General features: G+C 37.7%; 1 protein-coding gene across 1 annotated transcript in view; it reads right to left on the bottom strand.

Moving 5' to 3' along the window:
• Nucleotides 1-5,680, bottom strand: part of LOC106169038 (FMRFamide receptor) — a 48,567-nt gene extending 42,887 nt beyond the window's left edge. Inside the window, exon 1 of the mRNA XM_087018025.1 lies at nt 5,083-5,680. The gene's annotated coding sequence lies outside the window, so the exon portion shown is untranslated. The remainder of the gene's footprint in view (nt 1-5,082) is intronic.
• Between the last annotated feature and the right edge of the window lie 21,106 nt (nt 5,681-26,786).

Here is a 26,786-nt window from a genome sequence, read left to right as displayed (position 1 = left end):
CTACGTTGCGATCATCATTTTACTCACTTTTTTCTGTGCACTAGTTTGTTTAATTATGATCTAGCGCTGTCCAAATTAATTACAAACCATTTATTTTCACACTATTTCTAAAGCTAGAGACGTAATAGTGCAGTGAGCAAGGCCCACTTTCTGTTCTAGCAAGGGCGTCCTTGGTTCGAATCAACCATGGGCATTAATTCTTTTCTTCTTATTCCATTCTATTTCAGCGGTGCATGTATTTATATTATTCATTATTTAATAACCAGCATGGTATCTAGCCATTCACCTTTCCACACAAACCCGTGCCCGCTGGTCGTGAGTGCATAGCTATTTCCGGTGCCGCATGCGCGACCGCACACGACCAGCAAAAATAGGCTAATTGCGCATGCGCGTCATTTTCTGTGGAAAGGTGCATTGGAGTAAGTGGCCTCAATTATTACGAATCCTGCACTAACCTTCACATTGATTCGAGTTTCTGTAATTGACAAATGACTTTGTGGCGTGTCTGAAAAGTCCACCTGGAAAACTAAAGCAACATCAAAACCTACAGGGCCTTCTAAGCTTACCATATTTCAATGCTTAAAGGATATTTATCAGTTTAAAACACAGCCTCTAGATCTTTTAGTAAGGTATCTTTGCACTCATCATTCAGTAGTTGGTTTGCATGTACTCTATCTGTCTTATCTTACCAACTGCTGCTTTGTACTCAAAAACTGCTTTACAGATGATTCCCAGAACAAACCATGATGATTGTCAAAGTCTTTGATCTTACCCAGTATTTTTGCTTCGATCTCCTTGGCCATTTTTCCAATTCAGCCCCTAATTAAATAAACGGTGGGATTCTACTCGTTTGCACGCAGTTTCACAGAGTTAATATCCCGTGATGTTTCAGCTGAGGTACCCTAATTCAATCATAGTTTCACCTGAGGTATACTGGGGTACTAATTGAAATACCAAAATGGTTGCAAAAAAACTGTTTATATCATACACATGTACGCGTGAACTACCTCGATTTGGTGGAGTGGCCTTCACTGGCAAGGATGCGTCTTTTCACTCGAGGACATACCTTGTAATGAAATCTCCAAACAATTGAAAAGGTTGAATATTCCCAATGCTTTCAAGTAATGCCGGCCAAATGGCACCGAGTGCTTTGCTTAATGTAGAATTCTCGTTTAGTTGCGCGGCAGCTATGCAAACAATTTAGGAGAACTGGTTCAAATTATCGTTTCTAAAAGGAATAAAAGTGAACTTTTTTACCTATGATGAAAGGCGGTAAAAACGGAAGCGTTAAGAACACGTGTTTTGTCTCTTGAAATGAGATTTTTTTCGCCATCACTACCCAAGGGACACATAAAAACTTATCTCAGAACATAGTCTTTTAGAACCGGACATTCACTTACACAGACCGCGTTCAAATAGGTTTCAACAAAACGGGTATCATTGTTACTGAGAGGAATAAAACGTTTGATTGTTACCAGTCCCGAGTTTGCCTTCTGTTATTAGTTTCTCTGCCCAATAGAAACGTAACTTTATACCAGGAACATTGCTACAAGTGTCTTCATGAAGATAGGACAGAAACTCTTTTGTGAAATTCGATGTAAAGCAACTTACCTATTGCTGCTGATTTACAAAATACAATTTACTGAGTCATTTTAATGCTAACATAAAACAACAATGCATATACCGAAATGCTTCATGTAGTATTCCAAAATTGAAAAGCTGTTCTAAATAATGAAGTCAGCACATCTTACACAGTACTTACCTTATCAAGCTAAGCATACAATACAATACGGCTAAGAAAGCATTCTATCCTTGGACAGGCAGTAATGGCAATTCGAATTGGTAAGAATCAGAAGAAGACAGAAATAATTTTGATCAGTTTTCTAAGTGGTCTTCAACAATTTTCCACCACAAATCAGCAATCACCATCATGACTAACGTCCCTCTATTTACTGCCTTGATGTCTCAGTCAACTTATGTCAGGAATGACCTCGTTATCTCAATTGACACTATTCATCCTATTCATCACATATGGTTCAGAATATTTACGATTCCATTATAACATACATTGTGTGCGTATGCCATGTACCCAATAGGCCATAAAGTGCCTTTCTTACATGATGATAAATGCCGTAATGAAGACAAGGAATTGAATGCTTGGTTTCATTGATCACACTCCTGTCTATAGCTGCCAGATTGTTGAGTAAGGTCAATGACATCGCCATGCCTCGTGGCGTTATGAAGGATATTTCACAAAGAAAGTTCAGTTTTATCAAACATCACACTATAAAAGTCCAATTACCTGTCGGATGGAATGTTGAGGTTTGGTTTTCAAGCGCCAGATAAGATTTACCTTTCGCAATGTTATTGTGCCCTCTCCTATAAGAGAGACAGAGATTTTAGCAATGAATTGGCGTAATTTGAAGCAAAAATCGCCATGATCGTCAAAGTCCATTATAACATATACTCACAAATGCATAACATGTTCTAACGAAGTACGTCACAGTCTATGAATAAACCCTCATTAGTGCCTCGTTAACAAAACATTACCGAACTTACTTCATTGCAGGATGTCTAAACATCATAAAACGGATAATTTGCATTATTTGCTATAGGCACCGCGTTTGCTTAATTGGTGCTTTCTTTCCATTTTGACTAAAATATTTACAAGTCTCTAACGTTACCATAACCACAAAATCAACTTTCAGCACAGTCAGGTTTTTTTTACAGTGTATATAGTTCTGCCGCATCATTTGAATAGTCCTCGTGGCAGTATGCCTTCTGGTTGTCTGCTGACTCGAGTTAGACCTATTTTAGGTCTGAAATGCGAGTCTGAAAATCCTACAAAACTGAAAAATTGATTTAAAAGAGGGACCTTTGTGAATCTCGTGTTAACGGCATGAAATATACTCGTACATACATACAGATAAACGCCATGCATTTGCACAACATGGGCATCTAACGGAATAACACTAGGATCTCTCTTCTAGGTTTACAACTTTCATTATATAGCCCGTTCTGTTTATTCTCGTCTGTGGACCTCGAGCCCATATAAGTCACAGCAAAATTTAGAACAAGATCATGAAATAGAGAGATGATCGAGATATTGCAAGGGACCGAGTTTTTCTCTGACACCGTTAGCTGCTTCTAGGTTTCTGATCTAGCTGGACGCCTACAGACTGCACGATCCTAATTGCTAAATAGCACACCAGCATGCGATTTTTATGTACAAGACTATTGATTGTGAACTAAAGTCATGATATTCTTTAATATCCCGTTGGCTAACAACAATGTGGAAGTCATGATGGGTTAAAAAATATGTCAAAACTAAAAAAAACGGCACATATTACCGCAAGAAAGGCGTTTTTTACATTAAGTAAAAAAAAGACGGCAATGGTCCTTAACTTTGTTGTTTGCAACAGTGAGACGTTTGGTCTATTTTTACCGAAAGTAAACTAAATGATATAGATCTAAGTGTGCTAATTTACTTGTTTATAGGTCTATGACAGCTAACATCAAATCGACTTCACGAAGTCGGATATCAAGATTTAGCAGACTTGGCTAGTCGACTTTTATGTGGTAACTAATGTGAAAGATTGTCTTGTTTTGATACAGGTGCCCGGATCAGGCTAATATCTTGTGCTTAAAAGTCCCGCATTTTCAGCTGTACATGTGTACATCAGCTGCATCCTACACAGTCATCAGAGAAATTAATAGTATTTCAATAAAGCAAGACAAACCCTTTTCGTGTTAGGAAATAAACCTACTGCAATGACGCTTTAATTGCCTTTCATTAAATGTCCAATAAAATAGTCTTATAAGGATTAGACCTACATAAGTACCTTGTTGGAAGCATCAATGCGCCATTTGAAAAAGTGTCATTCCATCCGTCTGTGGAGAAATAATAGGCACACCACACCTGTTTTGTGCCAACAGATGGCGCCTGGGTCAGTCAGTACAGTCCTCAGTATATAACAGACACATGGGAAGCAGACTTTGGGATGGAAACGACTGACATTTAAGTCAGAAAAATAATTGAATTATTAAACCCCCCCCCCCCCAAAAAAAAAAAAAAAAAAAGCTATGCACTTTGAAATTTACTTGGTTTGTCATCTTTCCTTCGCAACATTGCTTTTTTTTGTTTTGGGGGGGGGGGGGGGTATGGGGTGTTGCCCTACCCGGTTTTAAACTGCTGTGTCTGTCTCGCAGGGGAGGGAAAAGATAAAAGAAACCCGTGTGTTTCTGCAATAACGCTGTCACACCAAATTCCACCTTAACTTCTTTGACATTCTGTGTCATCTATAAATCTATAAATAATGTCTTAATGTAATGGCTCAGTCGGGTAAAAGGGCGAAAGGTCCAGCTTTTCCTGTGGCGGTAAATGACATTACTTTACCGAAGATTAAACGTTAAAAATAACCACGAGTTGAAAAGAAAAAGAAAAGAAAAGAGGAGAAAAAGAAGAATACCAAGTAACATAGCCCTAAGTGCATGAAATCGACAAGATTCGCCTTAATCCAAGTAAAACTAAATGGAATTCTATGGTATTTCTGCGAATTTCTTTTCAATTTGCTGACACCTAAACTATGAAAATGCACATTACAGAACTAAGTTGTTATCGTGAAGTGTATGAAAATATGATTGCTATGTTTTGTTTGCATCTCACTACATTTGTCACATGTCTCACTAGGATATATAGCAAGCATGTTCTTTTACAAACGCGACAAGACTTATAAAGTAATAGAAAGACTTCTTCTCAAGGGCTGGTCAAATGTTTAGCGGTTTCATCTTAAATAAATCTTGTGAACCAACTAAAGGTTAGCCCTGAAGTCCTCTAAAACTGCGGCTTGCCAAGTGTTTCAAACGCCGATGATAACTGCAGAAAGCATTTGTTTGCATGTTCATTCCGTCAGTATTTTCCATCATACTTCGACTATAACCAACGGTGAACCACAATTTAAAAAAAAAGATTTTATGTTTCGTGCTGAAATACGACGTTTATTATCTACAAATAATAATCAATGCTGAATTCTTTTCTCTCACAGCCTTTTCCTCATTTGTGAAATATAATAACAAACCTACCTTGGCTGTGCAGAAACGCAACTTTCCTCTCAGGGTCACTTTCTCTCTAGTCCGTCACTCCTTTGTCGTTGCATTAACTGATTATAAAATACAAAAAGTCGTATTATGACAACCTATATTTACACTCCGTGTCATTTGCTAAACCACGAGGTAGCTTTTTTATCTTCTGTCAGAACCCACTTCGCTCTACAACTGGTCTTTAACTGCACCTTCATGCCACGCCGCCTAAACAGAAAACTGGCTGAATAATCTTGGCCTTAAGAGTTTGCAATCATCTTTTTGTTCCCTCAATGATATTTTTTCTCGACCTAAGTATGATCGCAGGCAGAAACGATTTCTTTAAAGGTCGGTATTCTGTTGTTTCATCTCAAGGTGTTATTCCCCTTGTGGTTGATAGAACCACCAAACTGGTAGCGCACAAAGTGATACTACTGGCTAGATTTCCTTTGGAAATGGCAGCAATTTCAGTGGATCGATTCCAACCCGTCTATCTCTCCGCGGGCAAACAGAGAGACACTACGAAGAAGAAAATAGCTCAGTATAGACGTGCAAGTTTCTTTCCCAGCGTCAGTGAAAGTAACAGATTGCGAAAGCGTCTGCATGTAGACGTGTTTATGGTCTGTGTCGCCTTGGCTAGATGCCAGGATGAAGAAGCAGCCCACACGTTACAGCATAAAACAGCGTTCACGTCGCTTACTGCTAATGTCAGCCGCTTGACAGTTGATCATGTCTAAATATAAGTAACCTGGTATCATAGCAGCCGAAACTATTCGAAAATCAGCAACGTTTAAAGCACTTACTGCTGTTCTGTTTCGCAGGGTTTTTTTTTTTATTACATCCAACAGTAACTCACAGTAAAGAAAATACATCGGTTGCACAAGTTGTAATAAATACTTCTTATCGCACTCTGGGGTTTCATTTTGAAACCATATTGTCTCCCGGCAGTCTCAATCGTCAACAATTCACGGAAAAAAATTAGTTGAGATTCCTTTAGCAAAATGAAAAGGTTGAAGCAATCAGTTTACAGGTGTTTGCAAGAAAAACTTGTATTGCTGCTAATTTGCAACAAATTTGCAAGAACATCTCAAGTTTGCAATAAGTTTGCAAGAAAGTATTCATATTCTTGCAAATTTGCTGCAAATGCGTGACAAATTAGTAGCAAATAAGCGGCAAACTTGCAAAAACGTCGTGTAAATTAGCAGCGAATTTGTATCAAATTTGCGAGAGAGTTAGTTTAGACTTGGACATAAAATTTGTTATTTTTTCGATGGTTTAGATTAGTTGCAACCGACAGATGGCGACGTGATCGGCAGTATAATAATGCCATAAGCCCAAGCCTACTCTTTTCCCATCTTCCCCTTTGAGCAACGAGGAAACAAACTTATTCTGCATCAATATAAAAGTTCCGTTACTATTGTAGCGTTTGTAGTTAGAAACATTTAGAAGTCAGCGACGTGCACGCTGCCCCCGCACCAAATACCAGTAAGATTGAAGCAGGGAAAGGCCATTTTGGTCTGTTTCCTCGGTTACTAACACGATTTTTTAATTAGGCTTGTGGGTCGTTACCCCCTCTGGGTAGTGGGCGTTATGGGTTAGACTGCCTTTAAGTGTGCCGCGTTAAGGACGAACATGAAACGCATAGGCTTTTAGTCAATCTATCATATTTCTCTATTCAAACCGGAGAAATTCCTTTGAAGGACAATTACGTAATGGACTGACGTCTTTCACAGTATTCATGTTGTCTTTGTATCTTTATCCTTATCATCCCATTTCAATAAAAGTAAGTAAAGAGTAATGTCAACCATGAACTTTCAATGAACGTAGAAGCTGCTGCCTTAAAATATAAAATATATATATAACCACTGAATAATATCTTTTAGCCTAAATGGAGTAGAGAATAAAGGTCACTTAATTCGTACAAGACTCTAGATGTAATCATCAGATGTGTGGCGTGGTACGAAGATAAAATGTGAAATGGATACTCACCAAAATATGCTTCATCTCAGCTTCCACCTCAGTGCTTTTGTTCGCTTTACAAGCACCCACTTCTGATGGTTATATATATATATATATATATATATATATATATATATATATATATATATATATATATATATATATATATATATCCGTTCAAAAACAGTCCCCTGACACCGAACGCATCGTTCACTTTAACATGTTTTTAACAAAAGTCTCCGTCGTTATTCTTTTTTAGCAAACGTTTCCATTGTTATTCTATGCAGTATCAACATCATACACGAATTCCATATACTCTGGTCAAAATGTTTCAACAAAAATATGTATTTGATGCCATTTTTCAAAAATCGCACCTGCTGCCGTACGCACTCTTGTATAATAACCAGGGGAGCCAAAGCTGCCTAAAATAAAAGCAAAATGTCAATCCCAAGACAAACCCAGGTTTTAATTTCCTTTTGTTTTCTCTGAGGGACAAAACACAATTGCGATCTTTTACCAGAACTATAATCTGAAATGCAAAATAATAAGCGCTCATTCCTTGGAGACGCTGTTTTCAATCTTAGACGGTAATTCGTATAGACTTATCACATTATGAAACTGTTTTGCAGGAAAGTAAGTGTCACTTTCTCTTAGCAACATACGCTTTGCGACAAATGCTGTCATAAAGAACATACACTTAATTCAAAAGTAAATAAAACTGTCCTGAACCTTAAATGAGGTCAAATAAAGTGATATTTCACAAGATAAACGATGAGGGGCGGAAGATAAATTTCCTGAACACAGCATAGTCAAATGTTTGGCGTCGATTGTATTATCTGAGCTTTGACCGATTCTGTGCTATCGCCATTTAAATAACTCTTCCAGTTTGCAATGTAATAGATAAGTGATATCCATCCGGCGCTGTAATAGTCTGTAAGGTGTTGTTTCAAACCATTACCATAATTGCAGATGTAATTTATGTGTATCTTTCCCCAGATATACGCAATAGATATGTCATTTCCTAACACTTTTAAACACAATGCAGCAAAACTACTGCTATATTTATAAAACTGTATGTAATTAAATAAGAAGGATAATAAGAGCCCTTTACATGTGTCATGGAGAATACAGTCTCATAACAAAATCTTTTTTTTTTAAATTGAAGATACAGGTTTTCAAAAATTTCGATTTTTTAATGCAAATAGTCCAATGTTTGGCCATTTCTACTGTGAAAACTTTTGAACCTAGAAAGGAAGAACGTGTTAGATAGGGTTTTGACAAATAAGACCGACTTGCCAGTTCGTTAATGTTATTACCTAGTGTTATGAAATCTGTTAACGGAATTGCCTAACAAATGAAATCAACGTCCTATGATACTTCTGGCTTCTGAGGTCATTAACTGAAAAGGTTTACATCTTTGATCTGTAACTGTCTCTGATTAGCTATCGATTTTCACGTTCATATATGATTGGTTGTGAGAAAGATTTGCCATTTGCGTGCTGTTTTCACATTTTCACATCGAATCGCATGGAACGTCATCTGCGTGCAAATGTCACCTTGCAAATGGCACTAAGGTGAAAATAAAGCGTCATACTGCAGCATCGTTCATTTCTGTGGTAATTAGTCCTAGTTTCAAGACACAAAACTCTCTCTCTCTCTCTCTCTCTGAGGTGATCATTGCATTTTACTTTGTCTTAGCCAATCATTTTGTATAATTGTATAGTTCTTCAAAAGTTCATCATTTCGCTTTTAAGGTACTTATAGTAAAAAATTATTGAACTATTTGTTATCCTGGGTAATAACTTTCGATTTCGCCCAACACTGCATTTTCCTTGCATCGAATATCTGCCAATTATAAGCAGTTACAGTAAATAAACCAACAAAGACGGGAAAGCTCCATCTTGTCCTCTGTCATAGACTTGTAGATCTTTCACCAGAGGGATTCGCTATCATTCCAAAGTTTATTGCTCATTTCAGTACCAAATACACCTGAGGCCTCAAACCTACACCACCAGCGGATATGAGATGGAAAAGATGTCACACCCATTCAATGTCACATGGAACCTTCTGAGACACTTCGACTCTTATTGCCAACACTCTGGCAATCAGTTTCAACGCCAGAGTAACCTGTAGAGACGGCCTGGCCACGTCTTCTATCTACTAGTATATGATTTATTATTCATTCCTTAATACATGTATGGACTGGTATAGGGTTTTTATTATTATTATTATTTCTTTGTTAGGAGGTTTTGTCCACTGGTAGCAAACGGGTCCCAATTTGATTAATTAATTCATTTATTATATAAGTAGCACAAAAACCTCATGATGTCCTAAAAGTCCATCAGCCATTAAGCAAACTCGCTTGGCATTGCAGATACGATGGATTCGAACAGTTGTATACTGATCATCTAATGGGAAGCACGTTCCTTCTATTTCTGGCTTTCCAACTGAAGGATAAACAACACCTTGAGTTTTTTCAATAATAGAGATATCCGTAACTGTCATTTGTGCACTATTAAGAACAAAAACCTTGAAAAGGCAGAGGCTGAAAATGTATAGAAAGACGACAGCAACGAACCTTAAAGTACAAAACCCACGAGAGTATAAGACACATAGATCAATGAAAACCAATCACTGTAATGTCCCGTAACAGAAAGACTCGTGTCTAATTCATTAAGCACCGGGATCAATGATTACAGTCAATTATGTAGCTTTTCCAGAAGGCGGAACCTATGGATTGTAGCACTACACTCGTAATTGCTTCCTTATTAAACACGTATAAGTGGAACGGCTTCGATTTATGTTCTTTTAAACGCCAACGCGCTCACGCGCAAACACACACACACACACACACACACACTCTTACAATTACCATTCGCTATGCTGGCTTAATAACAATTTTAAACGCTTAACTGTACCATTGATCTCTTAAGTTAATGGTATTCGCTGTGCCAAATGTGATAAGAATTAACGATAAGTTAAAGGAACAATTAGTGAGCAGTAGTCCGTGCAGTTGGAAGGGCATTGTACAGTACCCTAGCCCCCCAGATGTCTAAACCTTCTACTTACCAATCTCCTGCTTCATCCGACTGTCAGATTTATTCAGCTAGTACCAAACTCAAGGAAGGGAAATTGGTACTTTAAAGCATTTCTCAAACTTACTGGTATATGGACACGGCAAACTTCTCTTTGGGTATTTTAACGAAAGTGAAACTATAAGTAAAGTAAATAACACAAGGTGTCTTATTTTTCGATTTTTATTTTTCATTTTTCGCATGATACTTGGTTTGATTTATGAAACAAAACCTCGTAAGCCCTTGTCAGAAATGTTATAAAAGAAATACCGCTGCCGTTTTCTTGTGAAAATAATAAAATAGATTAGATTTTTAAAACTTCAATCCATTCTGAAACTGTTAATTATACCCCCTTCCCTTTCGCTACCTCTACTCTACTAAACTTCACAATGTTAGTCAAGCGGTGCCCAGTTGTTGCAAAGGTTTATTATCGCTGGATCCAGAAATACAATGGACGTGTATTGTATATACTGTCCAGAATCGCTGCCAAGCTCTCGACATGTATTTGACGCATTGCATTCATTGATATACAATAGCGTACATACTTTATACACGCTTAAAAGTGCGATCCAATAACGGATATGACAAGATGTTGTTTCCATACAACGCATACAAGTACTAGTATATGATGGGTGATGCAAACCAGACAATAAGTCCAACGAAAATGCTCGCTTATACATTTTTTGTACTCAATCCGCCAATTCCCACATACATGAAACTATATCAGATAAAGTGCCCAAGGAAATCCAAACGTACATTGTTCTATAGTAATTTTACATGTTGTGCTCGCTTACACATTTTTGTACTCAATCAGCCAATTTCCCACATACATGAAACTATATCAGATAAAGTGCCAAAGGAAATCCAAACGTACATTGTTCTATAGTAATTTTACATGTTGTGCTCGCTTACACATTTTTGTACTTTATCAGCAAATTCCCCACATACATGAAACTATATCAGATAAAGTGCCAAGGGAATTTCAAATGTACTTTGTTCTTTAGCATCTATATCAAAGAATGCGCATACTTAAGTAAGAGAAGATAAACAAAACGTGTCACTTGTTAGAAAAACCAGTCGTTGAAAGTTCACAGAATGCATAATGTGACTGAAACTGATAACCCTTAGCAAAATGAAACGTTTGTAGCAGCACTGCCCCAATATTGCTGCAAATGAAATTTTGCGGCAACGAGTTTGCAAGAGTTTGCAAGACTATTATTGCTGCTGATCTTCAACCATATTGCAGCAAATTTGCTGCAAAATGCACAAAGGAAAAAAACTGCTTTGTGCCAAGATCACGGATTTTTAAGTAAATTGAAAATAAATTAGAAAGGCTGAGAACTTCTTCATAATGTATCTTGCGCATATAGGGGCAATGGAAACCCAAGATGGCGGAGTGAGTTGACTAACAGGTCGGATCATAGGAATTATTGCTTTCATTGTTTCTCAACCAATCGGTAAAAATCAAAATTATTGATCGTGTCACGAAACTGAAAGTAAAAAAATCTCCAGCTATTTATCTATCCGTCTATCTATCAAAAACAGATTCTTCGAACAACTCAGTAATTACAAGTATTTCAATATTTCGGCGTCTACCCAGACTTCATCCGTGAACTTTATGAACGATTTTGAATATGGAATACCCTGGCGTTTACAGTTGAACTTTTGAAACATCCAGAACAATAATGTTTTCACTGTGTAAAGGTCAAGCTCTAAATGTAAACCTTAATTACAAACAATATACGGTAGTCTACATGTACTGCGATTCAGTAGTCAACTCATATTAAAGTAATCAAATAAATGTTGGGCTGCATGAAACACTTGCATTATTGTTTTACCTTTGGGAAGCAGCTCCAATTTCCGCACGTCCTCATTACAGGCCTTCTACTAAAACTACCACTAACTCCTCCGGGTTGAAATTACATTTTCGGTCTTAAATTATCTCAGAGTGACCTGATGGGAGTCCTGCACAATGGCGGCTCGGGTCATCTTAGGTCAGATAACGACAGACTGGCTTGGGTACCACAGAAGCGGGAGTTCTCACGGTGACCTCGAATACTCTTGTGATCTAGCCTCGTCACCGAGATCCCCGGGGTGGTGGATGTTTGGGACAGAGCTCCGGCAATTACTGAATAAGTGGAGTGATTTGGGAATTAGAGGTACAAGAATTTCTGAAGCGGGGCTGTAAACTCCGTTTAGCAGAAATGCCAATTAAGGTTCCTCCCTAGGGAGAAAAAGATATATTTGGGTGGTGTTATAGATCCCTATCCTTCGATCACCGATCAGGTATCCAGATCTTTGTGCTCCCCCCCCCCCCCCCAAAAAAAAAAAATAATAGAAGGGAATTTTTTAAAAAAGAAAAACAATTATTCTTCTAAAAAATTCCCAGTTCAGTAAAAGATACCAAATCATTACCAATACAGGCACCGTTGCTCTTTGGTTTGAAGGCCTCACTGCTCTCAATTTCATACGGTCTTGATGGATCACCTACAGTGATATATCGGTAGCATTCATGCATCCTTTGGTATCAGAAATGAAACGATAATCGATCTTAATTTGTAATGACTTCTTCTTCCGAAGTGCTTCTTTCTTATACCGGAGATAAAAGAGAGACGACGCCGTCTTCGCTCTGACGGAGGTCCAGAGATAGGTATTTCTCTGGGGTGGAAAGGAAAACAGTTAAATAAATATTAAGGTGATTATTCATAAAGGACAATTACTGGGAAAATATTATGAGTAGATATATCATCATTTCAAAGACTGTTTCACTGTTGCTCGTGGCTTGCCCATCAAGTCTCAGGGCGGACAATCGATAATTTTGTATGAGACGTCGTCGCACCAGAGGCAAGTGGCCATAGCCTTTGATAGAAAAATGATATTGACTGATCCAGTTGTCAAAGGCCTGTGATGACCTTGACGTAGTCTTGCGAAATAAGCACAGGGAAAAATTATTAAGTTTTTAGCCTTGGGCGTTCTGTGGATATTAACAAAGTTGTAGCGATAAAAAGGAGAGACCTAGATTGAAACAGGAAGAATGAAATTATCTTAGTTATCTGCTTTATTACATTGGGTGGTATTTCATCAAACAATATTGTATTATAGCTGCACTAACGATAATGATGGTCTATCATTTGAAAGTTCGGATTAGAGAAGCCGTTCGAAGTAATTATTAATGCAGAAACAAAAGACACCATATGTCTATATTCTTAAGTTTTCTGTCGTTTCCTTTAACTTAACGACAATCAATTAATTCAGACTTTTAAAAATGCTAAGGTATAAACATTCCCTTAGACCACTTTCTTGCTTTCTTTAAACTTTACTTTTGTGACAGTAGATCCCATTGGAGGCAATCGTGCATGTTGCTCTGCACTGAATTTTAAAGGAAAACAATGTGGAACCCCCTCTTTAATTAATCACCTATCTATTTTTAATAATTAAAATATATATATACTTCACTTACATACCGATAGGACAATACTACCATAGAAGCGCATGCATCAGACTTCCATTTTGCAATTTCAGATTAATGCTCATATAACAGCAATATCCAAAGTGCTCATAAGCAAGATTCGGTTTCATGTAAATGTTTCGATCATCGTAAACATTGAGGACATCCTTTAATGCGGCTATTTATCAAAATTAGTTCGGGATATTTAGTCCTTAGCTATCAGTCATTTGTATCTTGTAAAGGTAAACTGTCCTATTTATACCAATAAAGCCACCCAGAAATAACTCTAAACTGCCCCTGACGTCCAACATAAATGTGTTCTCATGCTGTGACTTAAAGGTCGCACCCTGCTCACCCCAAACACCTCATCTAGCAAGTGCCAGATAAATCCTCCCGATCTCAGGAAGAACTTGTACTTGTGAGAAGTTTTCAAAAAGTTTTAAAACCTTTAACCTTTAACCACAGTGTCAACTTTCACTTTTACGTTCGTTCCAAGCATTTCACCCAAATGGGTTTCGCGGTTAAATATTATATTGTTCCGAAAGACAAAAAGTTGTGCTTGTTACTGACGACTTAGGAAAATTTGGTACATTTAGTGTGGTTAACGGTCTTCAAAATTTATTTTTATACTTCCTTTAAGAAAATCTATAAACAGAAATTACACTAGCAAAAATGGAAATGTTTTGAAACGATATTGAGAGACACCTTAAAGACTACAAGAAGCTGTGGTTTAATCTGACTCCATTAAGCGAGGGTTCCCGTGGAGTTGGACTGATCTACATAGAATGACAGTTTTATCGGGAATGAGTCCTAAGCTTACTGCCGTCGTCTCTTACTACAGTAAATAACCTCAAAGTTCTTTAACACATCTAAGCATATCCAAATTACACATTGCTAATCAATGACAAAAGATCTAGTTTAATTTTGACAATGATAAATCAAATCTTCTATTGCTGCTCTGTCCGTACTAACTAAAACAAACCAGACATCGGGAAGATGTCTCCAATTTTGGCCACACCATTACATCATATACCTGAGACCAGGAGAGTGATGACGTGAAGGAATCCTCACAGGGCAGCAATGTTCACAGCTAGTGACCAGTCAACAAGAGGATTATGTAGGGAAATAAACTCGTTCTATGACGTTGGGGACTTCATATACCTGAGACCAGGGGAATAATGACGTGAAGGAAATCTAACAGGACAGCAATGTGCGTAGCTAGTGACCAATCAGCTAGAGGATTATGTAGGGGAATAAACTCCAATCAGTAAGAGGATTATGTAGGGGAATATATTCGTTCTGTGACGCCGCTAAGGTATCATCTTGTAATTAGCTTCTTAGAAAGTTGCCTAACTCAACAATGATTAAAATGATCTCCCGCGATGGACATTTTGATCGAAGATCAAAGGATCCCATTTAGTATTTCCTTTCAATTTAACTGCAAGCAGTGAAGATCGGAAAAGTAGTTTTTACAAATACATAATTTGTTAGATAACATAAAAATAATTTGGCACTACCATTTAAACCAAAACTTGATATGGTTTCATCAAAGGTAAAAAAGTGGTTACATACCACAAAGAAAAACCAGTTATATTTGTCTAGAAACAAATAAATGACGCAAAAAAATAAACCTTTCGCGTGATTTGTTGACGTTATTCGCCTAACCATAGTTTCTCTGCTTCTGAGAAAGCCATTTATCTTAAAAATTATATTCTACATTCTCCACGGAGAAATAAATCAAAGTCGAGCCTGTCAGCACGAAATTACTTCGCTGTCACACCACATTATGTGACTGAGATCTTTAAAAAGTTCTAAAAAGTTGCGTTTTACTATATGTCATCTCACGTTTACATTACCAACAATATCAAATTCACTCGGTTTTGCAAAAAGTTTATCGGGTAACAGACAGCCTCGTCACATAACTAACATTAACACGAACAGTGAATGAATAGTTTACCGCAAACATCGTGTAGTCGTGTAGCTGCAAAGTTCGTGTCCTCGACAATGGGGTGCGTTCACAGTGAAACTAGCGTACCAGGTAGTTCGATCTTACTCCGAGGGCACTCTCGCTGAATGCAATCAGATTCACAGATTAACGCATTGAGTAGAATACCAAAAAAAAAAAAAAAAGCTGTCAATAAAACTTGCACGTTGGAAACAAGGAGGATCTCACAAGTGTCGCCGAGTTGACTTTGCGTGGAACTTATTGCCTTGCAAAACCAAGTTCGGCATTCTTTACTTGGACTTAGTTAAATTCCAGTTCTCAGTTGACAAATGGACAAAAACAAAAGGTCTTAAAGTGCATCTTTGAAGGGCCACTCTCAACACACCCCTGACAAAAGGGTGGCTTATGACAAATATCATCTGTTTATTATTTGACTAACGGTCATATTTAAGACCAAAACAGTTTAAGGTTATATATCCTGGAATGCATCACCTTTAACGCTTATGCTGATCAGCATGGTACTGCCATTGTCTTAAGGTACCATTTTACCTGTTGAAATACCACGAAGCATGTAGGGGATTGCTCCGTAACCTCTGCAAAGAATGAGGTCGTCAATCAAGTGAATACATTTTGCTGAAGACAAATGAGCATTATAATATCTTCAGTATTGTGAAAGTCGTATTTAGCCCGATTTTGTCTAACAGGGTACATAATCTTATTAACGGGAAATGCAATAAGTTTGTGGGAACCGTGGGAACCACTTCGATCAGCACGAGAAGTGAGCGCCAAGGGAAATTGTGTCCTTGGTTTCTTCTGTTAACGCTTTACAGACAGAAATATCTTCTCGAGGCACTGTAACATGCAAGGTTCATTGCCCTCTGGTCTAATTAACTCAAATAACGAGTTGTTGACTGATTCAAGGCTGAATAACTTGATATACGAGTACGGCTATAACAACACCAGGAGCTTGTTAAAATTTAATAGCAACTCCTATAAACAACTGTGTTCAGCTGGTGAACTTATGACCCGATCTGGTGAATCTTTCAATGCATACTAAAATTGACATTAAGTAATCTGAAGCGCAGAGTGACCGAAGTGTATAGTAAAAACGATTGCCCAACTGAACCTTATATAGTTGCCAATGTTCTAACTCGTATCTAAATACTAAAACGCCCATTCTAAGATATCTGAACTCGGTATAAATATTAACTTTAGTACAAGAAGACTTAAAAAGACACCATTTCTATTCAATTCTTATTGTTTTTTTTTTCAATACTGCTTTTCAATATGACCATTACTTTTGCGTCATATCCCTGGGCGACAGTTTATCTCAAGTGTTTTTTAATGTTCAAATGCGCCTTAAGGGGGGTCTTTATAAGTCTAAATGTTGAACTTCTGTAGGCAGATTTGACTTTGCCATTTCAGTTAAGCGGTATAGTCAAAATTTAATTTAAAGTATTGATTGCTCGATAAAAGCTAGAAAATTCGGAAATGGCATTTCAGTAAAAATACAGTAACCGGTGCGATGATCCGGTAGGTACAGAAGCTATTTTGGTTCAATTCTGTGTCTTCATACGACCTTTATCTCTGTAGTTACAAAATCTTCTCCGCATGAATGGACATATTTTTGTCTATTGGAAATTACACATTCTTTGCATGTAAACCGGTGATATACTGATGTGCATCACTGCGTAGGTTGGCGGCCATTTTGGATTTTGGCCAACAAAGATAATTTGGCGCCTATTGGTTCTGGTGGGAAATTCGCTTTGCTTTATTGGTCCCTTATGAACCTGATTCGGTTTTAGATCTCATTTGGGAACATTTTCTTCTTCGGTCATTTATTGAACGGTATTTGACATGTGCTTAGATTTTGTTGAATGGATTTAAGCTACAAATGGCTGACAACGCATATTTACTCACAACATTGCGAAACGCTGGTTCAGCTGGTGATAGTTTTAAAACACCTGCAGGCTTGCATTAATTTTGCCGTTTATGTGTTATAGATAATAAATTATGGAGACTTAAAACGGCAGCTATATTTATAATGTTTGATTCACATTTGAGACAACAGTTCAGCAGGTAATGATGTTCAATGACATGATATGAAATATTGATACAAGTAGGCCAGCACAACGCTCTCATTCAGTGCACTTGTCTTCCGTTGTTTACTGATAAAAAGGTATATCAAAGATAGAATTACTTTTATGATGTTTAATCTCTCTTTTTCAAATGCGCTAGGCAACCCTGAAACAAGTCATAGCAAAGTAATAGCAATAATATTCGATAAATTGTATGAAGCAGACCAATGCTTTCATTTAAGGAAGCTCTCTCATATTTCAGAAACACCATTTCTGTCACATATACAGGAGAGTGTTTGTTATGAATTATGTAATTAAAAACACGGAAGAGGAGGATGCTCATTAAATAAAGAATAAGTCTTAAAAGAGAAACGAGTTACTAAATAGCCGTTTTATCACTTATTTCTTGGATTCTAGAGCGTTGAGTATGCGTGCTTGGGTTTATTTATTTATTTATTAAGAGGTATTAAACAGTTTATTTTCTGAGTATGAAAAGGAATAATAGCTACCTTAATGATACGTTATTGTGCGATAATTTATATATTTATCTTCCTTGTGCAATTACCTTCAATTTAGAATCGGAAGCACCTGAGTGCAAAGTGTCCCTTTGGGCTCCTTACCTCCACGCCAAGGTTTTACTCGGAAATCTCAAAATACAAAAGAGCCAGTTAAAATTCAATTTGCCTGATTTTCCTTGTCTCGTAGACATGTGACTCAGGTTGCCGAAGTAATCTATTAACAGAACTCCGGAGCCAACTGGCTGTTCTGGGCGGCTTCTGGGGCAGGTTAATTGTTCAGCGTTACCCAGGAGAGAAAATAAAGTGCGCATAACAGCAGTCCTCAAGAGAATCCGTCCAAATCTTCATCCGCTCTTACACGCATTTGATAAGTCAGATTAGTCCTGTGAGACAGTTGTCTACATGTAAAGGACGGGGGAATTATTTTCACCCCAGTTCAAGCTCCTCTCCACTACCCCACTCGATTGTAAAATATCTTATTCTAGCGTCCTTTCATTCACTCTAAGGGGGTTTTAACCCCCCCTCCCCCTCCCCCCCCCCCCCAAATCACCACCACCAACAGCACCAACAACCCTTTAATGTCATAGCAAAACCCATGACCTTTACTTACATTCAATGCTCTTGGTTTTCATCTCCTATTGGTCTTATTTTGTCTTCCTAGAGGTCTGCTTGCTATGAGAAAAACACAATAAAAAGTCTCCTTTCTTATTCTCTAGTTTATACAAAAACCAGTCGCACCTGTCTTGGCTAATTATTGTCTCCACTAGATGACGCCGACTGTGTTGATAATAAGTACCGCCGATGAGCCGGATGTCTTTGGTTATGAAACGATCACTTAAGACAAAATCCAAGAAAAATAATTCCCTAGAAATTGGTGTGCAGGCAGCGAGTGAGCCGGATTTCTTTGATTATGACACGACTAGTTAAGACAAAATCCAAGCATCATAATTCCCTAGAAATTGCTGTGCGTGCAGAAATAGTAGCTTGAGCACTGTGCACTGTGAACAGATCGAGATACGCATGGACGAGGCGATACCAGTATTTCAGACAGCAGAATTAAAGGACACCTCTGCCTGCATGAGGTCTTCTCTGGCTGTTACAGTATTAAATAATAATAAAACAAATAATTGCAATAGTCTTCTTGTACAGAGTTAAGAGTTCATCAATGGCTAGCCACTCTTTGTGAATGATTATGATAAATGCGTATATTTAGCCTGAGAGAGAGAGAGAAAGAGAGAGGGAGAGAGAGAGAAAGAGAGAGGGGGAGAGAGAGAGAGAATGAGAGAGGGAGTGACAGAGAGGCCGCATTCAGAGCAATGGACTAACTACCCCACGGGTCAAATATGGCTACCCACTAAAAAGCTTGCCGTCTAATCCGCTAATAGACGCTGAATAGATTCCCCATGGGGAAATAAACAAGTGGGTCGGACACGTTTGACCCTCGAACTAGTAAGGCCAGAGAGAGAGAGAGAGAGAGAGAGAGAGAGAGAGAGAGATTCATTTTCATTTTATTATGAAGAATAAAAAAAAAATACACCACGGGCATATTGGCGCAGTATTAAAATCACACTCTCGTGCTCTCTTATGTACTAACTGTACACATACTAGTACAATGTTTCAACACATTACTTGTAGTACTCGTTTAAATCACATAAGGGTCCCATTGGTCTCGCATGATGATTCTACATACAGTGTACACATTATATTTTACTTATTTTGTAGTTGATGAATTGGTTGTTGACTGAAGTACACAGACGTCAGTTTCACAAGGTTTATTGGGTATAAACATGGAAATGTTTTAATATAGCTGAGGTCCTGGATCACCTGCTGGTAACTGAGAATTTGAATTCGTACAAAGTTCTTCTGTAAACAATGCCTGGTAATGACATTTAAAACTTGCATGAGAAAAATATAGTGAGATCAACAACAGATATTTGCACGACCTTGTGACAAATTCATTTTTGTTTTCCTTCCGTATTGCTAACCTTTAAGACTTCAAACGAAACCATATTCAAGCTGATAATTAATGGATTTTTCATTTTAATAATATAGTGTTTCGGTTTTAAAAGTGTTGATATAGATCTGACGTATTCTTCAGTTTACAGTGACGTCGCTAGGTGTCACTAGTGGTAGAACCTGTTGTTGACCCCCTTACCCTCACAATAATTCATCTGTGGCCTGCCTACATAATATTTGGTTTAATACCTTCTACTAGGGTCACAGATTGTTTTTTCACAAGATATTCACATATATGTCTTAAAATAAATATATATAATCTTTATTGAGCACTAAAATGCATACATATTACATTTTACAGGCTCTCTACACTAGTCATAACAACTTAGCAACAATTATACAAAGCTATACAATACTTATTGAATGATTACTGGGAAGCAGCACAGAATAAAACGACTATTGCTATTGGTGGGTGTGTCGTTTTTTCAAACTTTCAGTTATATATAGATATAATGTTCTCAAACACAATTCACTTTTTGGACTGAGCAGCCACTGAATTTTTTCATGATCTGTTTTCTGCTCAGGAGGTATCATTAATCTAATTCTTCTGACACTATGTTCTTCACATTTCAGTAAAAAGTGGATCTCCGTTTCAATTTCATTACAGTGGGGGCACTTGCGATTTTCAGTAGGGGTTTTAGGGGATGTATAGCGGCCACGTTCAATTTCTAATTCGTGGTCACTAATCCGCATTTTTGCAATAGTCTTCATTTCTGATGGGGTGACTTTCATTGACAGATATTTTTCAGGGGTGTAAGTTTTTTTAAGTAGTCTGTATGTCCTGAGTTTACTGTAGTTATCACTTTCCAGGTCTTTCCAAAATAGTTCCTCAATTTTATTGTTGATAGCATCTCTTAGGTTTTCAAAGTTATCTAGTGTTTGTGTATCAGTTTTATGACCCAGACCCCAACACTGTATAAATGTTCTTATTGATTCAGACCAACAGGGTCCTTTTTCTTTTTGCTCCTGTTCATAAATGTTTTTGACCAATCTGCTGGAAGGTAGCTCTTTGAGTCTGGCGCTGTATCTCTGTGTCTGTTTTGCAATATCAGAATAGAGTGGAAATCTTCCAAATTCAGCTCTACAGGCATTGTTCATAGCATTTTTTCGTACACCTAGTGCCCATTTGCACATTTTTAGATGTAGTTGTTCAAAAGGAAATTTATTTAGTTTTGTAAGAGACATTTGTTTTTCCTTGAATATTTCTTCAGACCAAACTTCACATCCATATAGTAAGATGGGCTTGATGGTTTTGTCAAAAAGTTTTAAGTTGAGTGTGGGAGATGTTATCTTGTTTGAGGACAGGGCTGTTTTAAGAGCAAAAGTTGCTTTTAGAGCCTTTTTCTTTAAATTTTCAATTGCTTTTTTCATTGAACCTGTATTTGTAAAGGTTAAACCCAGATAATTGTACTCTTTTACTGATTCAATGGCTATATTATTTATTGTAAATGATGTTGCAGAGTCTAATTTTCCTTTTTTATTAAATATCATGATCTTGGACTTTTTTTCATTTATGTTTAGTTTCCACTTTTTACAGTAAGCTTGCAGTGTCGTTAGTTTATTTTGTAGACCATCTCTGGATGCCGATATTAGGACAAGGTCGTCAGCATACAAGATGTGATTCAGTCCATTAATTGCACCGGGCTGGTTGCAAGAAAGGAAAGCCTCCTTGAGGTCATCCATGTATAAATTAAAGAGAGTGGGACTAAGGTTATCTCCTTGGCGGATTCCTAATCTTGATAGAAATGGGGTAGTGTAACCTAAACCTACCGAGATGCCTAATCTGGTGTTACTATACATGCTTTTTATGACACGGTAGAATTTCCCCCTAATCCCGAGTTTAAGTAATTTCAGTAATAGTCCCTTGTGCCATACTGAATCAAAGGCTTTTCTCATGTCAATGAAACAGGCATACAGCTTTTTGTTTTGATTGAGATACCTGTTGACTAGTGATTTCAAAGTAAAGATATGATCTGTTGTTCTATAACCTGGCCTGAAGCCTGCTTGTTCTTCACTTAATTTGTTTTCATTGTTAATATGTTGGATGAGCCTGTGTGCTAAAACTGAATTAAATAATTTCCCTAAGCAACTAGTTATGCAGAGGCCTCTATAGTTTTCAGGGTTCATATGTTCTCCTGATTTAAAAAGCGGGATTATAATTCCTAGGTTCCAAGATTCAGGGATTTCAGATGTATTTAGCACCATGTTAAATAGTTTTGTGAGCACAACTGCAAAATACTGTGCTCCAGCTTTCAACATTTCATTTCTCACCTTGTCTTCCCCAGGTGATTTCCCATTTTTTAGATATTTAATGGCATTTTTAACCTCTTTCACTGTAATAGGTTTGTCAAGTACTGCTTCACCTGGTAGGCTTTCATAAGATTTAATTTCATTATCTAAGGCATGGTCACCTTCAGGAGGGATCCCACACAAATGGTAGAAGTGGCTAAACCATGTATCTGGGCTAATTAAGTTTTGCTGTTCTTTATCATGGTTTAGTTTTTTAAGGGTTTGCCAAAATGCTTTGGGGTTATTTTCTTCAAGGTTTAACAGGTCATTTAAGAGTGCATTTTTGTGGTTATGTTTCTTTTGTTTAATTACTTGTTTATACTTTTTTGCAACTTCATGGTATGTGCAAGAAATGAAGTTATTTTTTGGGTTATTATGAAGAAGTTTGCCTAGGTACTTTACATTTCGTCGTATTTCAGCACAAGTGCCGTCAAACCACGGTTGTTTTCTCGTTCTATTAGGTCTTTTTTTAGGCTTATTTTCAGTTCGCTTCTTAATACGCAAGGATGATTTAGCAGCCTTTTCCAAGATGTTTGTAAGTGAATTGCATGCATTGTGCACACCTTCTTTTGTAGCAGGGAAATTGGTAAGTTGCAGGGAGCAAATGTCATTCATCATTGTCTCATTTTCTAGGGCCTCTATGAACTTTTCACGTGAGTTTGACTCCCAAATGTAGCGGTCACTGAATCCCTTTACTTGCTGTGTTTGTGCAGACTGTTTGAAACCTGTTATTTGTAATGTCAGATCTAACCTGCAGTGATCTGATAAGTAATCTATTGGATGTACTGTAAAATATTTGATTTTGCTCAAAAGCCCATCACTAACAATAGCGTAATCTACTGTGCTGCAACCCTTTGTGTTGTAACAGGTGAAATATCCTAAAGAATTGCCTCGTATTCTACCATTTAGAATACACAAGTTACTACTAATGCACAGTTCTAGTAGGGTTCTTCCCTGGGGATTCACCACACTGTCTAGGTTATTTCTAGGCTTTAAGTTCCTGTCACTGATGCGGCTGTCAGGCATAGGACCAATCATATTATCATCTTTCACAAAGTCTTGCAACATCCCTGTTCTGGCATTAAAGTCACCTAACAAGCAAACTGAGCCCAGGGCTTTAAACTGTGCAATTTCTTCCTCTAGTATATCAAAAGTTGCTTCATCAGATGGAGAATTGCTTGGTTTTATGTATACTGCACAGAGAAATATATCATTTTGCAGTCCAAAATGTTTACCAGACAGTCTAATCCACAACAAGTTCTCACTCTTACTATTAAACATCTTGATTGCATCTCGGAACTCTTTCTTATAGTATATCACAATTCCACCTGAAGGTCTACCTCTAACTTTCTTTTTTCTTCTAACTTTAAGGAAGTGGGCATGTGAGCCAGTAGGCAAGACAACTTTTGACCTTTCAGTTGAAAAAGTTTCCACACATACAAAAATATCATAACTTTCCACAGTGGAGATAAAGTTTTCATCATTAAGCTTGTTTGCTAGACCTCTTATGTTGCGCATACCTATACGTAACATGTCTTCCATGACAAAACTGTCTTATATTCTTTCATACAGTGAAACTATTACCTTAAGCACCTAACATACAATATATAACCATAAAATTATTATACTTTTTATAACAAGATGTAACTTTTGGCAGTTTCTCTTCTTAATCATGTTATCAACCTTTAAATAAATAGATAAATACATGCTTGTACCTCTCCACACTCAGTAAATTATCCATCACTGATATGATATGGTATCTTCCATACTACACTGTTACAGTGCTTTTCATTTACTAACTATATTCATATTGCCATGATAAAATATGGAAAAAGATTGAACTTCATTTATAAACTAAGTAATTGTAGATAACATGTACTGTGATACAGTTTATATAATGCACATCTGAAAATTATGTACAGCATGCAGCATGATTTTATCTGTAAAAAAAAAAAAAAAAAAAAAAAAAAAAAAAAAAAAAAAAAAAAAACAGGCGTACTTACATTTTGGCTTCTCTTATTGTACTAAAGACACCTACTTGGCTTTAAATTGGTGTAAACAGTCCTGTGTTACTATTGTTGTGTTTCAAGGCAGACTTTCTGTTTGTCATTTAGCGAATTTTAGTTTCCAGTTTGCTCAAACACTCACGTAGGAGTTTTAGTTCAATCTCAATAGAGTTACCCTTGATGTTGGGTGGGTTCCACTGATGAGGTGAATGTTTCCATTTGCGATGATCCCCATGGTGTTGTTGCTGATGGGCTTTAGTAGCAATGGGGCTGTGGCTACTTGTTGGTGCTGTGTGAAGTGGATTTGGTTGCCTGGTGGCATCCTTTATGTTGCGCGCTAGAGTACTGGTCCCACGTGGGGTGAGGTGGACACCATCCCATTTGAACAGTTCCCTTCTGCCGGTGAGGTTGATGTTGTCCATGTATTGGACCTTGGTATGTGAGCGGCAGAGTTGCTGTACTTGCCTGTTGGTTTGTACAGCAGCTCTGTTGAAATTGTGGTTTCCCCATCTCGGCAAGATGTTGCTAAGGATAATTTGAGTTTCTGGGTATTTTTGTTCAATGCTGTCTAAAAGGGTCATTGTTTGGTCAGCAACACTTTGTGGGTGTTGCCCTTCACTGATGTTGTTTGATCCCATGATTACAGTGATTGTCTTAGGCTTGCCGAAATCTTTTTCTCTGATTAATTCCATTGCATCTGTGATTTTCTTCCCACTTAGTACAAAGCATTTACTTCTTGTGCGTGGAAAGAGTCTATTGGCCGATAGTCCTTTCCCAATGGAACTTGCTATTACAATATTCTCATGACTAACTGTGTTTTCGCTTGAGTTTATCAGTACTCCCTCTTGTGACAGCTCTTTTTCATCAGGTAGCACAGGTATGTTTTGTGCTGGTTCCACATGTGTCAATTGTCCAGGTTCATGATCAGCATTTGCGGAAGGTGGGTGTGGATGTTTTGTGTTTTCCTTTGTGCTTTTTTCCGTGGGCTCCTCCACTGGAGTGGAATGAATAACACTTCTCTTTTCTTCAGAAGTTAATTGTGAGGTGGGTTGTAACATCTCCATAGCAATTGTTGATGGTGTTAGGATGGTGGAAAGTGTGGGCGGTGCAGAGTCCTGGGGCTGTATCTCCCTGTTATCTGTAATTAGGGGAAGTCCTTTGTCCTCGCACTGAGTACACTGTGTGCTTTTGTTTGCAGTCACAGTGAGTTCACACTGAGTGCCTTTGTCTCCAGCTGGTTCACTGGTCTCACTCTGTGTGCTTTTATCAACAGCAATGTTCAGTTGTTTTGGGGCTTGTTTTTGTTGGCGCATATTATCCACTTCTTCCGTTAACTTAGTTAATTTGTCTGAAAGCTGTGTTAAGAGTCTCAACAATTCCTGGTGGTCACTGGCTGACTTAACTGATAAGTGTCCCACATTTTCACTCAGAGTATTTATTTGACTGGCCAGAAGATCATTTGTTTTTGTGTCATTTCTTTTCATATCTGTGGTTTTAAACAGTAGTTCAGCATAACCTGCTTCCACTGCTTGCAGGGTCTCTTGCATCTTCCCCACTTCTCTCTCCGTACGGCTTTCTTTAAAGTTTGTGCCCAGTTTAGATCTGAATCCTGTCTGTGAGTTTCTCCTTGATCTCTTCACTGATGTTTGACTGCTGCGAATAGGCGATTCACAATCTCCCTCTTCTTCTGTAGTTTCTTTGGATGTTGACATAGATGGTTGCTGTATCATTTTGGGGGATGAAACAATCATGGCTATCTTTGGATAATCAAATGCTAGCCATAGTATGTATGGAGCTCCCTGTACGTGGATCTTCTTGGATTTGGCGGTGTGATAGAATGTCAATGATATTGCACCTAGACTGATTCCACTGGGGCCTTTATACTGAAATTTCAGCTGGTACCCGCTGCCATCATTAACTTCATTTTCAGTGTCTGGTTTGTGGTATTGTTTACTGGCTTCAGTCCACCTTTTTACTAGGTTCACTGTGCTAATACTGACTATAGCACACTGACTATTGTGCTGTACAGCTTCCACATTTGGCCCAAAATACTGATCAGTTGTGTAGGAGACACTATTATCCAATCCTCTTGCTTTATCATATTTCTGTCTGGTGACTGGGTTCATGAGTGTGAAATATGCAACAGAGTCTGCTTGTAGTTTTCCATCATTAAGTACAGTAATTTTGCTTACTTTGGATGTGAACGCATCCCTTATCTCATCTGTGCTTGCTTCAGGTTGAACACCAAGGATGCTGTAATAGTCCTCCATCTTGTCTTCCTTTGTTTGTTTGAGATTTCCCTGGTCCACAGGTTAAGTGTAGTTTTTCCTACCTGTTCCTCTATTTCTCCTTATAAACTTTTAGGGAATCTTCT

This window comes from Lingula anatina, chromosome 7 (assembly GCF_051362555.1).
Source record: "Lingula anatina isolate TDL-2025a chromosome 7, LinAna3.0, whole genome shotgun sequence".
Taxonomy (NCBI): Eukaryota; Metazoa; Brachiopoda; class Lingulata; order Lingulida; family Lingulidae; genus Lingula; species Lingula anatina.
Note: the sequence above shows the minus strand (reverse complement) of the source record. Positions and strands in the feature narration are given on the sequence as shown.